General features: G+C 37.5%; 1 non-coding gene across 1 annotated transcript; it reads left to right on the top strand.

The window, feature by feature from the left end:
- Window positions 1-2,175: 2,175 nt before the first annotated feature.
- On the top strand, window positions 2,176-2,269 carry LOC113619341 (small nucleolar RNA U83B). Its single transcript, XR_003432367.1, has one exon. It is a non-coding gene; the product is annotated as a small nucleolar RNA U83B (small nucleolar RNA).
- The last annotated feature ends 11,135 nt before the right edge of the window (window positions 2,270-13,404 follow it).

Genomic DNA, 13,404 nt, shown 5'->3' with positions numbered 1-13,404 from the left:
TATATACATAGCACTCTGCAACCATTAGCACAATCTAATTTTGGAACGTTTTTGTCCCTTCTAAAACACATTCCACACTCATTTACAGTCATTTCCCATTCCCTCCTCCTTAGCCCTAGGCAACCATTCATCTACTTTCTGTCTTTATAGATTTGGGCATTTTGTAGAAGTGGAATATTCCAATATGTGGTATTTTGTGACTGCTTTCACTTAGCATAATTTTTTCAAGGTTCACTAACATAATTTTTTCAAGGTTCATCTATGTTATAGCATGTATTAGTGTGTTATTTCTTGTTATTGCCAAATAATATTTCACTAAATGAATCTACCACATTTTATTTACCTATTCATCAGTTGATGGACATTTGGCTTGTTTCTACATTTGTTTTTTTTGTTTGTTTGTTTTTTGTTTTTTTGCGGTACGCGGGCGTCTCACTGTTGTGGCCTCTCCCGTTACGGAGCACAGGCTCCGGACGCGCAGGCTCAGCGGCCATGTCTCACGAGCCCAGCCGCTCCGCGGCATGTGGGATCTTCCCGGACCGGGGCACGAACCCGTGTCCCCTGCATCGGCAGGCGGACTCTCAACCACTGTGCCACCAGGGAAGCCCTGTTTCTACTTTTTGACTATTATAAATAATGTTACTATAAACAGTGGGTGCAAGGTTTTATGTAGACATTTGTTTTCTTCTCTTGGGTCTATACCCAGGAGGGAATTTTTGGGTCATATGGTAACTATGTATAACATTTTGAAGAACTGTCAAATATTTTTCAAAGTGGCGGCACCATTTTACATTCCCAGCAGCAATGCGTGAGGGTTCCAGTTCTTCCACATCCTTACCAACACTCGATAATATGTCCTCTTGTCTATAGTTAGCCAGTTGGTGTGAAGTGGTATCTATTGTTTTGATTTGCATCTTCGGTAACTGTTGATGTAGAACAAAAACACTGCCAGTTATTCCTCAAACAAAAATGGGTTTATTCAGGATTGGCAAAGAATTGTCACATGGGATCTACAACAATCATGAGCCACATGCAAGTGCTCTGCAACAAGGAGAGGAAAATTCATTAAAAGAGGGAAAAGGGAGACTTCACTGGCGGTCCAGTGGTTAATACTCCACGCTTCCACTGCAGGGGGCACGGGTTTGATCCCTGGTTGGAGAACTAAGATCCCGCATGCCTCATGGCATGGCCAAAAATATAAAAAGTAAAAAAAAAAAAAAAAAAAAAAAAAAAAAGGAGGGAAAAATAAAGTTGGGAGGCCTATAGCAAACAGAGTATATTGGAAGAATTGAGAATTTGAAGTATAATGGCTTTTCATTGGCTGAGTTGTGACAGTCTCTCATTGGCTGAGCTCTTGCCAGGCAAGAGAAGGAAATCTTTCTTCTTCCTGTTGAGCTGTGCTATCATTGTCAGTAGTACATGAGAGCTCCCCCTTCTGGCCTCTTAACTCTTTTAACTGAGGTTTCTGTTTATTCATTTTTAGATAACATAATTTACATAATAGTTTCATATAGTTATTGGATATCTGATATATTCTTTGGAAAAATAACTATTCATATTCATTCCTATTTCTAAATTCTTTTCTTGTCTTTTTCTTATTGAGCTATAGGAATTTTATATATATATATATATTCTACTTAAGAGTCCCTTATCAGACATGGTTTGTAAATACTTCCTCCCATTCTGTGGGCTGCCTTTTCACTTCTTGATGGTATTGTTTGCATCACAAAAGTTTTTAATTTTGATGATACATGATTTATTTTCTTCATTTAATGCTCTTGCTTTTGGTGTAGCTAAAATTTTTTAGATTAGATTAAGCTAATCTAAAAAATTAGCTTAACAAAATCATGAGGAGTTACACTTTTGTTTTATTTTAATAATTCTATGGTTGTTGCTCTTTCATTTGGGGTTATACTAAATTTTGCATTAATTTTTGTGTATGTTGTGAGGTAGGAGTCTAACTTTATTCCTTTGTGTGTGTCCTAGAACCAACTGTTGAAAAGACTGTTCTTTCTCCATTAAATTTTTCTGCACCTTTGTTGAGAATCAATTGAGTATAAATGTAAAGATTTAATTCTGGATTCTCAATTTCATTCCATTGAACTATATATTTATTCTAAGCCTACACTTCATTAGAAATGGTTAATTCTCCAACTTTATTTTTAAGTTTGCTTTCCCTTTCAGTAATGAGGCTCCTGCATGATTGCGGGGCACAGTGTCAGAGTCAGACTGTGGAAGTATTCCTTGCTGTCTTCCTTCTGAGAACAGCTCTGGTCAGGTGGCTGGGACCACCAGAATCTGGGCGGGGTGGGGGGGGGAGTGGCTCATGTGTTGTCAGACCTGTCTCCAGCCCCATGCTGGATCTGTGCTGACCCAATAGCCTTGCACCTTCCCAGGGTGGCTTTGTCCACTACAGTGAAGTGACCAATTAGTTTATCATGCTCAAAAGCTGCATGGTGGGAACCAACAAGTGAGTGCTCACCCTGCCCTAGTCCTTGCTGGTGCAGACCAAATGGCGGGCTCTGGAGAAGACTGACCTCAAGCTTATAGACACCACCGCCAAATTTGGCCATGGCTGCTTCCAGACTGTGGAGGAGAAGAAAACATTCATGGGATCACTTAAGAAGGACCGAATGACAAAGGAAGAAGGGGCCTAATGTCAGAACAGATTTGTACAGCTGGTAGAATCTCAATAAGGTTGTTTTCCAGTAGGGGTATGTGGGGAAGTTTGCTTTCTCCATTCTTATCATCTTGCAATTTCATATGAATTTCAGGATGGACGTGTCAATTTCTGCAGAAAAAAAAAAAAAGGCAGCTGAGATTTTTGATAGGAATTGCATTGAATATGTAGACCAATTTGGGAATGTTGCCTTATTAACAATATTAAGTCTTCCACTCCATGACAATGGATGTTCTTCCATTGATTTAAATATTCTTTAATTTCTTTCAATAATTTTTTTGTAGTTGTCTGTACCCAAGTCTTGCACCTAATGTTAAATCTGTACCTAAGTGTTTTATTTTTTTATGCTATTGTGAATTGTTTTCTTAATTTTATTTTTGCAATAATTGTTGTTGATGTGTAGAAATATAATTAATGTATGTATACTGACCTTGTATCCTGCAGCTTTTGTAATCTCATTTACTAATTTTGCTAACACATATATATGGAATCTAAAAATTAAAAAAAAAAATGGTACTGATGAACCTAGTGGCAGGGCAGGAATAAAGATGTAGACATAGAGAATGGACTTGAGGATACGGCAGGGGAGGGGGAAGCTGGGGCAAAGTGAGAGTAGCATCAACATATATACACTACGGAATGTAAAATAGATAGCTAGTGGGAAGCAGCAGCATAGCACAGGGAGATCAGCTCTGTGTTTTGTGATGACCTAGAGAAGTGGGATAGGGAGGGTGGGTGGGAGGCTCGAGAGGGAGGGGATACGAGGATATATGTATGCATATGGCTGATTCACTTTGTTGTACAACAGAAACTAACACAGTGTTGTGAAGCAATTATACTCCAGTAAAGATCTATTAAAAGAAAAAAAAGAAATTTTGTAGGATTTCCCATATGCAAGATTATGTCATCTGTAAACAGAGATAGTTTTACTTTTTCCTTTCCAATTTGGGTGTCATATTTTTTACTAATTACCCTGGCTATAACCTCTATTATGATGTGGGATAGAAGTGATGAAAGCAGACACATTTTTGTCTAGTTTCTGATATTAAGGGGAAAATATGCAGTCTCTCACCATTAAATACGATATTAGCTGTGGGTTTTTCTTAGATAGCATTTAGCAAGTTGAGTAAATTTCCTTCTATTTCTAGTTTGTTGAATATTTTTATTATGAAAGAATATCTAACTGCTCACCATCCATAATTAACAAATAATAACATTTTTTCATAGTTGCTTTATTTTTTTCTTCCAGCTTTATTGAGTTATAGTTGATGTACAGCGCGTGTATAAATTTAAAGTGTACCGCATAATGATTTGACTTGCATACATCACGAAACGATGACCAAAATAAGTTTAGTGACCATCCGTCATCTCATACAGAGACAAAATTAAAGAAATAGGAAAATGAGATATTTTTTTCCATGGGATGAGTACTCTTAGGATTTAGTCTCTTTCATATATAACATACAGCAGTGTTAATTATATTTATCATGTCATACATTACATAAATAAATACCTAGTACTTATTTATCTTATAACTGGAATTTTGACCACCTTCATCCAAATCCCCCTCTCCTTCCCCCTCCCCCTGCCTCTGGTAATCACAAATCTGATCTCCTTTTCTATGAGTTTTTTGTTTGTTTGTTTTTGAAGTAGAATTGACATACAACACTATATTAGTTCCTGTTACATGACATAGTGACTCAATATTTCTATACACTTCAAAATAATCACTGCAAGAAGTCTAGTTACCATCTGTCACCATACAAAAATATTATATAATTATTGATTATATTCACCACATTGTACATTTCATACCCATGACTCCATAGTCACTTTATGTTTAAAAATGTTTAATATAAATAATACTGATAATTACTTTAACAAATACCATTTACATCCCTTAATTCTTTTTCCCAGTTTCATTCCTCTCACCGTCACCTTGACCAGCAGCAGCAGATTATGAGGTTATTGCATGTTCTTGTCCTTGTCTTTATATTGTCACAACATTGTGTGTGCATGTACATAATATATAGTGTTTGCCTAACTTTTAATGTTTATAATGTGGCATATCATTGCATACATTTTTTTCCCATTATTATATATATATATGTTTTTATATCTTCTAGGCTGATGCAAAGAATGATTCTTTTAAGTTTTGTATAGTTTTCTCTCACATGAATATTCTTTATTTTATTCATTCATATCCTCATTGATGGATATTTAGATTTTATTCTTAACTTATTGCTTTTATAAGCAAAGCGGCAGTGAACTTTTGGTGCATGTCATTTTATGCCTATGAGTATGAGTTTTTTCTAGAGTATAAGAAAAAGTGGAAAAGTGGAAATTGTGAAGTTTGTATATTTTTAAATTTATTAAATATTACCAGATTATTCTCAAAAGTGTTTGTACCCATTTCCCCTTTGAATGAGAATCCTTTCCATACACCTTTACCTGCATCTGGAATTGCAGGACTGACATTTTAAAAGATGTGCCTTTGAGGTGCTCACAATCTAGAGCAGCTCTGTCTGTTAGAAATTTCTGTGATGATGGAGCTGTTCTTAATCTACACTGTCTAAAATAGTAGGCACTAGTCACACATGCTATTGAGCAGTGGAAATCTGGTGACTACACATGAGGAACAGGCTTTTTACTTTAATTTAAATTTAATTTGAAATGTATATAGCCCTATGAAGTTAAGAGGAACTAGATTGGACAGCAGAGCTCTAGATGGAGAGAAAAAGATCTCCCAACACCAGTAATATCTGACAAGTGTCGACTGGAAGAGATACATTAAATGTTGCAAATGTTTAGAGGAGGGAGAGACAGCTTTAGGGAAGTTGGAGGTGATTTGGGAAGGAAAGGTTTGAATTAGGTGTAAGGTTTGTGTTGGGAGAGAAGTCTGGGCAAACCAGTCTGCAGTGGGGAGACGAGTTATTACTAAAAATGACAGTTATGGCAACTATATACAATATGGATAATAGTTTGTGATACAACATTAGGTGAAAAAATAAAAGTAAGAAATGCTGTGATACTCTACAACTTCTAAACTGTTTAATGCAGACTGGAATTGAATGGAATTGTGTTAGAATGGAAAATTTAAAAATCATTGTTTATTTTTTTCAAACTGTCTTTGGTTCTTTATGATATTTTTTCTTTTTTAAAGATTAGTAGATTTTGTGGAATTATAAGAATAATTTAATGAACAATTAAGGACCAGATTTATCCATAGTAATAAGGTAATGTTCTTGAGTTGGAAAAATCTAAACATAATCTTGACTTGAATAGCAGAACTTCTAAACAGAGAATCACACAAATAGAGAGATTGCTGAAAATTCCTGACTCTACATGTATCCTTCAGCAAAACCTTATTATGGCACATTATGGATTGATTATTCTAAACTACCTGCTGTGATCTTAGTCAATACAAAGCATGAATTATTTAGGAATCAGGTTTTGTTCTTTCTTATAGGAGCACAAGACAGCCACTAGTTCTCTTCCAAGTAAAAAGAGACACCAGCAAAAAACCTCTACAGAAAAAAACAAAAAATATGATAGAAAACATGCACATTAAGGTTTTAATTTAATTTTTCCCTCCTCCTTGGTCTTTGCATATTCAAAGGGAAGTGGAGGTTTGGTATGTATTTCCAGTTGGTTTGAGGAAAAATAGAATCTATTCCTTGATGGTTTTGCTGGAAATGGCCTTGGGCATCCAGCTGTTGTTTCAGTTAATCAAAAAAAGGAAAATTAATTTTTTAATAAAAAAAAGTCTTGAACTTGCAGAAGAATTATAAATGTGGAAGAAAGAACTTTGAGGAAATACTATTGACCTGAGGCACTATTCCCCTTCAATACTATAGTATTTATTTTCTCTCAACAAGAATATTCTTCTACATAACCATAATAACATCATCAAATTTGGGAAAGTAACCTTGACACATTATTACCATCTAACCTTCAAATTCCATTGAAGTTTTCCAAATGTCCCAATAATGTTCCTTTATGGTGAAAGGGTATAATTCAGAATCACATGTTACCCCCGGAATAATTCATTTTTTCCTGAAAGTTCATGCTCTTGATGCTTTTGAAGACTGCAGGCCAGTTATTTTTACAAACTGCCTCAATTTGGCTTTGTCTAATATGCCTCATATTTAGTTTCACATCGCACATTTTTAACAGGAGTATCTCAGAGTTGATGTTGTGTCCTTCTCACTGCATCTGTGACAGCCTGCGTTCTACAAGATGGCTCCACAGAGATCTTCCACCTTACATGCTGTCCTTTTTAAATTTTTTTCCCCTGTGCTATATGGTAGGTCCTTGTTTATCTATTTTATATATAGTAGTTTTGTATCTGTTACTCCCAAACTCCTAATCTATCCCTCCTCCACACATTTCCCTTTTGGTAGCTATAAGTTTGTTTTCTATCTCTGTGGGTCTATTTTTTTTGTAAATAAATTCACTTGTATCATTTTTTTTTAGATTCTACATTTACGTGGTATCACATTTGTCTTTCTCTGCCTGGCTGTTCTTACAGTGTGCTGTTGACTGTTCTCCTCCTGCCAGGTGGGATATGTGTTCTCTTTTCTTGATATGAGTGGGCCTATGACTATGAAGGGACTGATACAATGTATCTTCCAAAGTCAGGTCACAAAAAGCAGTGTAGCTTCCTGCCGGCCTGTTTGCCGGCCCGTTTGCCGGCCCGTTTAGAACTGCTCACTCTTGGAACTCCGTCTCCATGCCCTGGGGAATCAGAGAGACCATACCAAGTGGCCATGTGTCGGTATTCTGTCTGAAATTCACAGGTGACACGCTAGCTGACAACAAGCATTCACTTCCAATGTCTCAACAATGTCCTTTATAGGTGAGTAACTCTTCAGCTGAGTCTGGCCTTCAGCTACTGAATCATCTCCAGCCTTCATTGTTCTTTGCTGAGGCTTCAGACAACATGGAACAGAGATAAGTCAGGGCTCCAAAGCTCTGTTCTGGACCATCCTGGCTCTCCCCAACTGGGTCTAGAGGCCAGTGCTCATCTGCTCCACCTCATAGCTTTAGGATTGAATTATCTGGAAAGGAAAGGGAAAGGGGGAAGAAGAGGACTAAGATTTGGGAGTTGATCAATCATATTCATATTCTGGTGTTGCCATCTGTAAAGAGTCATCTTTGGCTTCCTGCTAAACCAGACTCGCAGTTTCCTCCTCTGTAAAGTGTGGGTGATGGTGAAGATTACGCCCACCTGAGGCTGTTGTGAATGCTGTATCCTAACATCTGCCCTTTCCTTGTCCTATGCCCCCACACCGTCCCACATACACACTGACACAGATGAGCCTGCTCCTAGAAGGCACGAGGTGTTTATGTATCTTTATATACCTAGTGCTTAGCTCGTAGTAAGCATTCCATAAATTTCATATAATGAATGATTCAATTATATTTAAAAATCTTTATAAATTGTAAAATGCCATGTGAGCAACAGCTATGACTAATGAATAAAGATTTCTAACTCTCTGAAATATTCACCTATTTATTAAAATATATTTCTATATATAAACTTATTTTTTAAACTTCACACGACCTCTAGCACAATTCCCGGTATATGATAGGTGCTCAATAAATATGAATAATCAGATAAATGGATGTGGGGTTGGATAAATGGAAAAATAAGTAAATAACAAGTTAGATGTTTATACAAAGAGGATATTCTGGGATGATTTAATTTCTTAGACCTTGTGCAGATGGAAACCCTTAGGAGTTGCCTGTGAGTTAAATTAGGGAAGTACTTGGCCAGCCACACAGCCCAGAACTGATGAGAAATTTGCCAATTCTTCAGTTGAGTGGATTGTTTAGATGTCATAAATGGAGGGTTTAGACTCAGAACTGTTACATAGTATAAGAAACCAAATGTGATTGTTATACTGCTGATTTGTGCAACTGTTTTGCAATATATTACAGGATAAAGTCCAAATTTCCAAGCATGTTTTTCCAAGTGCTTCCCCATCTGGCTGCAACCTATACCTCCAGCTTCTTCTGGCATTTCCTATTCTCTCCCTTTCCCTCTCTTTTATATATGGTTACGGGTTAAACGTTTCTCTTTTCTTGGTATTTGTGTTCTGTTGCAAAGTGGAAATAAAAACTTCCCTGAACCTCTCATTGCTGAGACTCAAATGATACAAAACATAACAATCAGTAAATGTAATTTGATCTATTAAATATTTACTGATTATCTAATTCATGCCATAAACTGTTGAAGGCACTGTGGATAAATAACTCATAACCCCCATCCTCACAGCAAAATGAGGAACCAAAACCATTAGAATGGTCATGTCCAATAAGATGCTATAAGTGCTATCAATCTGCATTGTAGATATTATTGGCACACAGTTAGTTATTATTATTTTTTATTCAACAAGTATTTATTGAGCACCCACTATGGGCTAATCTACTTGTTAACGTTAACATAGTTCAAATGATACAGTCTCCGTATTTCATAGAACTTATTTATGTTAGTACAGTGAATAGGAAATAAATAATCAAATGGATAAGTAATGTAATTGAACTTGGAGATAAATGCCATGAAGGAAAATAAAGGAGAGAAAAGGGATAGAGACTAATGGGAAGTGGGAACCAGTTTGCTTGTCTTATGGAAGGATGGCTTCTTCGAGGAGGAAATTTTTGAGAATCAGGGACTTGTAAATAGTAAGAGGAGACAGAGAGAACAGGCAGTGATAAGGTCCTGAGGCAGGAATATATTTGTGAATTACGGGAACAGCAATAAGTCCAGTAAGCATAACAGGCTGAGTGGGGTATGTGGTGTGAAATGGAAGTTGGAGACACTGGCAGGGTCCTAACCCTATTAGACCTTGTGCATATTAACAGAGCTTAAATTTTGTTTATAGTGTGATTAAGTGTTGTTTATCTGAGCTTTGAGTAAGGGAGTGGCATGATCTAATTTGTGTATTAAAATGAAAATATATAGTTGATTTACAATGTTGTGTTAGTTTCAGATGTACACAAAGTGATTCAGATATATATTCTTTTTCAGATTCTTTTCCATTATAGGTTATTACAAGATATTGAATATAGTTCCCTGTGTGAGTCAGTAGGTGGTCGTTGTTAATCTTTTTTATATATAGTAGTGTATATCTGCTAATCTCAAACTCCTAATTTATCCTCCCTGACCCTTTCCCCTTTGGTAACCATAAGTTTGCTTTCTATGTCTGTGGGTCTGTTTCTGTTTTGTAAATAAGTTCATTTGTATCATAGTTTTAGATTCCACATATAAGTGATGTCATATGATAATTTGTCTTTCTCCATCTGGCTTATTACTTCACTTAGTATGATAACCTCTAGGTCCATCCATTTTGCTTCAAATGGCATTATTTCATTCTTTTTTATGGCCAAGTAATATTCCATTGTGTATACGTGCCACGCCTTGTTTGACCATTCATCTGTTGATGGACATTTAACTTCTTTTATACAACATTGTAAATCACTATACTTTAATTTTAAAAAGTAAAAAATAAATAAAAATAATAAGAAAAAGAAAATATAAAAAGGAGGGGAGCAAGAATGGAGGACATTGCAGTGTCCAATGAGAGCTTTAGCTGATGAGGTAGTGGTGGAGTTGTTGAGAAGTGGTCAAGTTCATGACGTAGGTTGGAAGTAACTGAAGAGACCTGCTAATTGAAAATGGGAGTTAAGAAAAGGTAATCAAGGTTTTTGACCTGATCAATGAGTTATTAGGTAGGTAGTTGGTTATACCAGTCTGGAATTTGGGGAGCAGTCAAAACTGAAGATATAAATATGGGAGTTATGGGCACGTATATGGTATTTAAAATTATGGGACTGCTTACTTAGGAAGAGTGTGTGTGGTTAGACAAGGGCCGAGGGGCAAGGGCTGAGATCAGAAAACATCAGTATTTACAGGTGGTAGAGGAGGAGCAGACAGCAAAGGGGTCTGAAGAGAACAGACTGCTTTCTCAGAAGACAGGACAAAATCAAGACTGTGGTTTCCCAAGTGCCAAGTAAGAATATGTTTCAAGAAAGATGAGTGGTCAACTGTGTCTTGAGATTCTAAGATAAGGATTGAATTTGAATGAACCAATGGCTCTGCTAGCTTGGGGGTTGCTGGTCCCTCTGAAAACTACAGTATCATTGTAGTGGTGGGAACAAAATCCTCACTGAAGTGGATTCAAAACAGAGTAGAGGGCTTCCCTGGTGGTGCAGTGGTTGAGAGTCTGCCTGCCGATGCAGGAGACGCGGGTTCGTGCCCCGGTCCGGGAAGATCCCACGTGCCGCGGAGCTGCTGGGCCTGTGAGCCATGGCCGCTGAGCCTGTGCGTCCGGAGCCTGTGCTCCGCAATGGGAGAGGCCACAGCAGTGAGAGGCCCGCGTACCGCAAAATAAATAAAACAGAGTAGAAGGTGAGGAACAGGTAAAAGTGAGGCTAGACACGTAATTCCAAGGCTCAGGTCATTGGATCCATCTTCAGCTCTACTGAAATCAACAAAAATGATAATCAGGAGGAATGATGGAGAGAAAGATGGTGACCAAGTGTCAAATTCTTTAATGAGTGAAGAAAAATGACAGGATTGTGGTTAATCATTTTCATAAGGAGAGGTAGGGGTGATGTAATCTGATGACATGTATTTTAGTGGAGCTCTGATAGAGTTTTGACAGGGAAGAGGAATGGTATCTCAAAGCAGCATGAAAAGCAAAGATAATATCTCCTCTACATTTGTGTCCTGCAGTACATGGGCTGTGGGAGGAAAAAGAAAAAAAAAGCTATTACTTTTGTGAGCTTCAAGGGAAGCTCAGGACAATGGACAAAAGAGCCTGTGAATCAGGGGCAGCCAGGGAGGGCTTCATGGAGGAGGTGATACTTGAAGTGACCATCGAAGGGTGAATAGGTGCTTGTCAGGCAGGTGACAGGGGAAGGACACATCATGGAAAGAAAAGCATATGAATAACCTCAAGGCTGAGAGACAGCAGACAGTGTTTCAGACCGTCAGCAGTTGAATCTGTGTAAAGAATTCACTAAGACCAAAACATAAGTAAGGAATGGAATAGAGGATATACAGCCACTCAGGTAGACAAGATGCCTTTAAACACACTTTGAGGAATGTTAAACCTATAAAATATTAGTTTTGTATGATTCATACCTATAAATACTAGATAATAAATAAATGGTTTTTAATAATTTAAGTCAGAGGATAAATGCAGGTAATGTCAATCAAGAACATACTATATGCTAGGCCCTGGATTACATGCACACACCGATATATTTGCTTCTAACACCAAGCCCAGGGTAGGCGGTGCAGCATTCTGACTTTACAGGTGTAGAAACACAGAGACATCACTTGTTTTACTCAAATTTACGCAAGTAGTAAATTGTGGACCTGGGATTTAAACTCAGTAATTCCAACTCTAGAGCTGGGTTTTAACTACATTACTGCCTGAATGCATCAACAGTAGATTAATTATAAAGCCAAACTGGAAGTGGAGAGATCTAGGTTCTAGCTTTATGTCTTTTACTCATGAGCATGTGGATAACACTTGCCCTCTCAAGAATTCAGTAAATGAAAGCATCTGCACTAGACTAGCATTTCCAGCACTTGTTCTGTGGAACAGGAATACTAGATCCTTGAGATGCTGCCAGGTCTTCATTGAAAACTATTCCAAAGTTAACTAGGTTAGAGACAGAGTATTCTCTGTCCCATTATTAGATATTCACAGTGTGCCTTAGGGTGCTAAAGGCTCTGACAAGTTCTGCTGCAAAGATGCCAGTTTACCATTAATCCAGTGCTAGCCAAACATATGTGGCTTGGTCACTTACTATTAGGAGAATCAATTGCCAAATCAACAGACACAAGCTAACGATCTATATTGTGATCAGTATGAAGCACTTGTAGGAGTGAAGCAAGATGGGAAATAAAAAAAGAAATGCTAACAGTGGCCCTTGAACCCAAAGGGGACAGATATTAACAATTGCTTAGAAGTTGCTATTAGGTATCAGTCACCTTAAAAATGTAGCCTTACTTCATCCACATGTTAAATCAGTTGATGAGCGCTCTTATCCTCATTTAGAAACAGGTTCAGAAAGGTCAAAGGGCATATCTGAAGTCGTCTATCTCCCAAAGTGGTAGAGAGGGCACTGTGACCTAAGACTATTGGCTTCAAAACCTATACTTGGGCCACTATATCATGGTGTCTCTCCACAAGTGGTCAAGAGAACGATACTCATAATTACAGTAATACCTCACCTTTATATAAAGGAGGGACTGGCAATCTTTTTCTACATAGGGCCAGATGGAAAATATTTTAGACACCACGTCTCTGCTACAGCTACTTAATTCTGTCCTGATGGTACTAAAGCAGCCATAGGTAAAATGTAAATGAATGGGTTTGGCTGTGTTCCAATACCTTTTCTTTATGGAAACAGGTGGCTGCTCAGATTTGCCCTGTGGGTTGTAGTTTGCTGACCTATGATATAATGTTTGCAGTTTCTAATGCTCTCAGGCCATTAGGTTATGTAAGCTTCCCAGCTTCTGTGTAAAGAAGACATTGTTATTCCATTTTACAGATCAAGTAACCAAGGGGACAAAAACATACATCCAGGCCACAGCATCTCAGTCTGAGAAATGGAATTTTTAATTGGTAAATGAGAATAAAGAAAGTCACTCAAGGTTAGGTCACAAGAGTGACGTACAATTCATAAGTACTGTATTCCTTGGA

The sequence above is a fragment of the Aethalodelphis obliquidens genome, unplaced genomic scaffold, assembly GCF_003676395.1.
Source record: "Aethalodelphis obliquidens isolate GAN/ISIS:26980383/991018 unplaced genomic scaffold, ASM367639v1 scaffold6, whole genome shotgun sequence".
In the NCBI taxonomy this organism is placed as follows: domain Eukaryota; kingdom Metazoa; phylum Chordata; class Mammalia; order Artiodactyla; family Delphinidae; genus Aethalodelphis; species Aethalodelphis obliquidens.
This window is presented reverse-complemented; position numbering and strand designations above follow the sequence as displayed.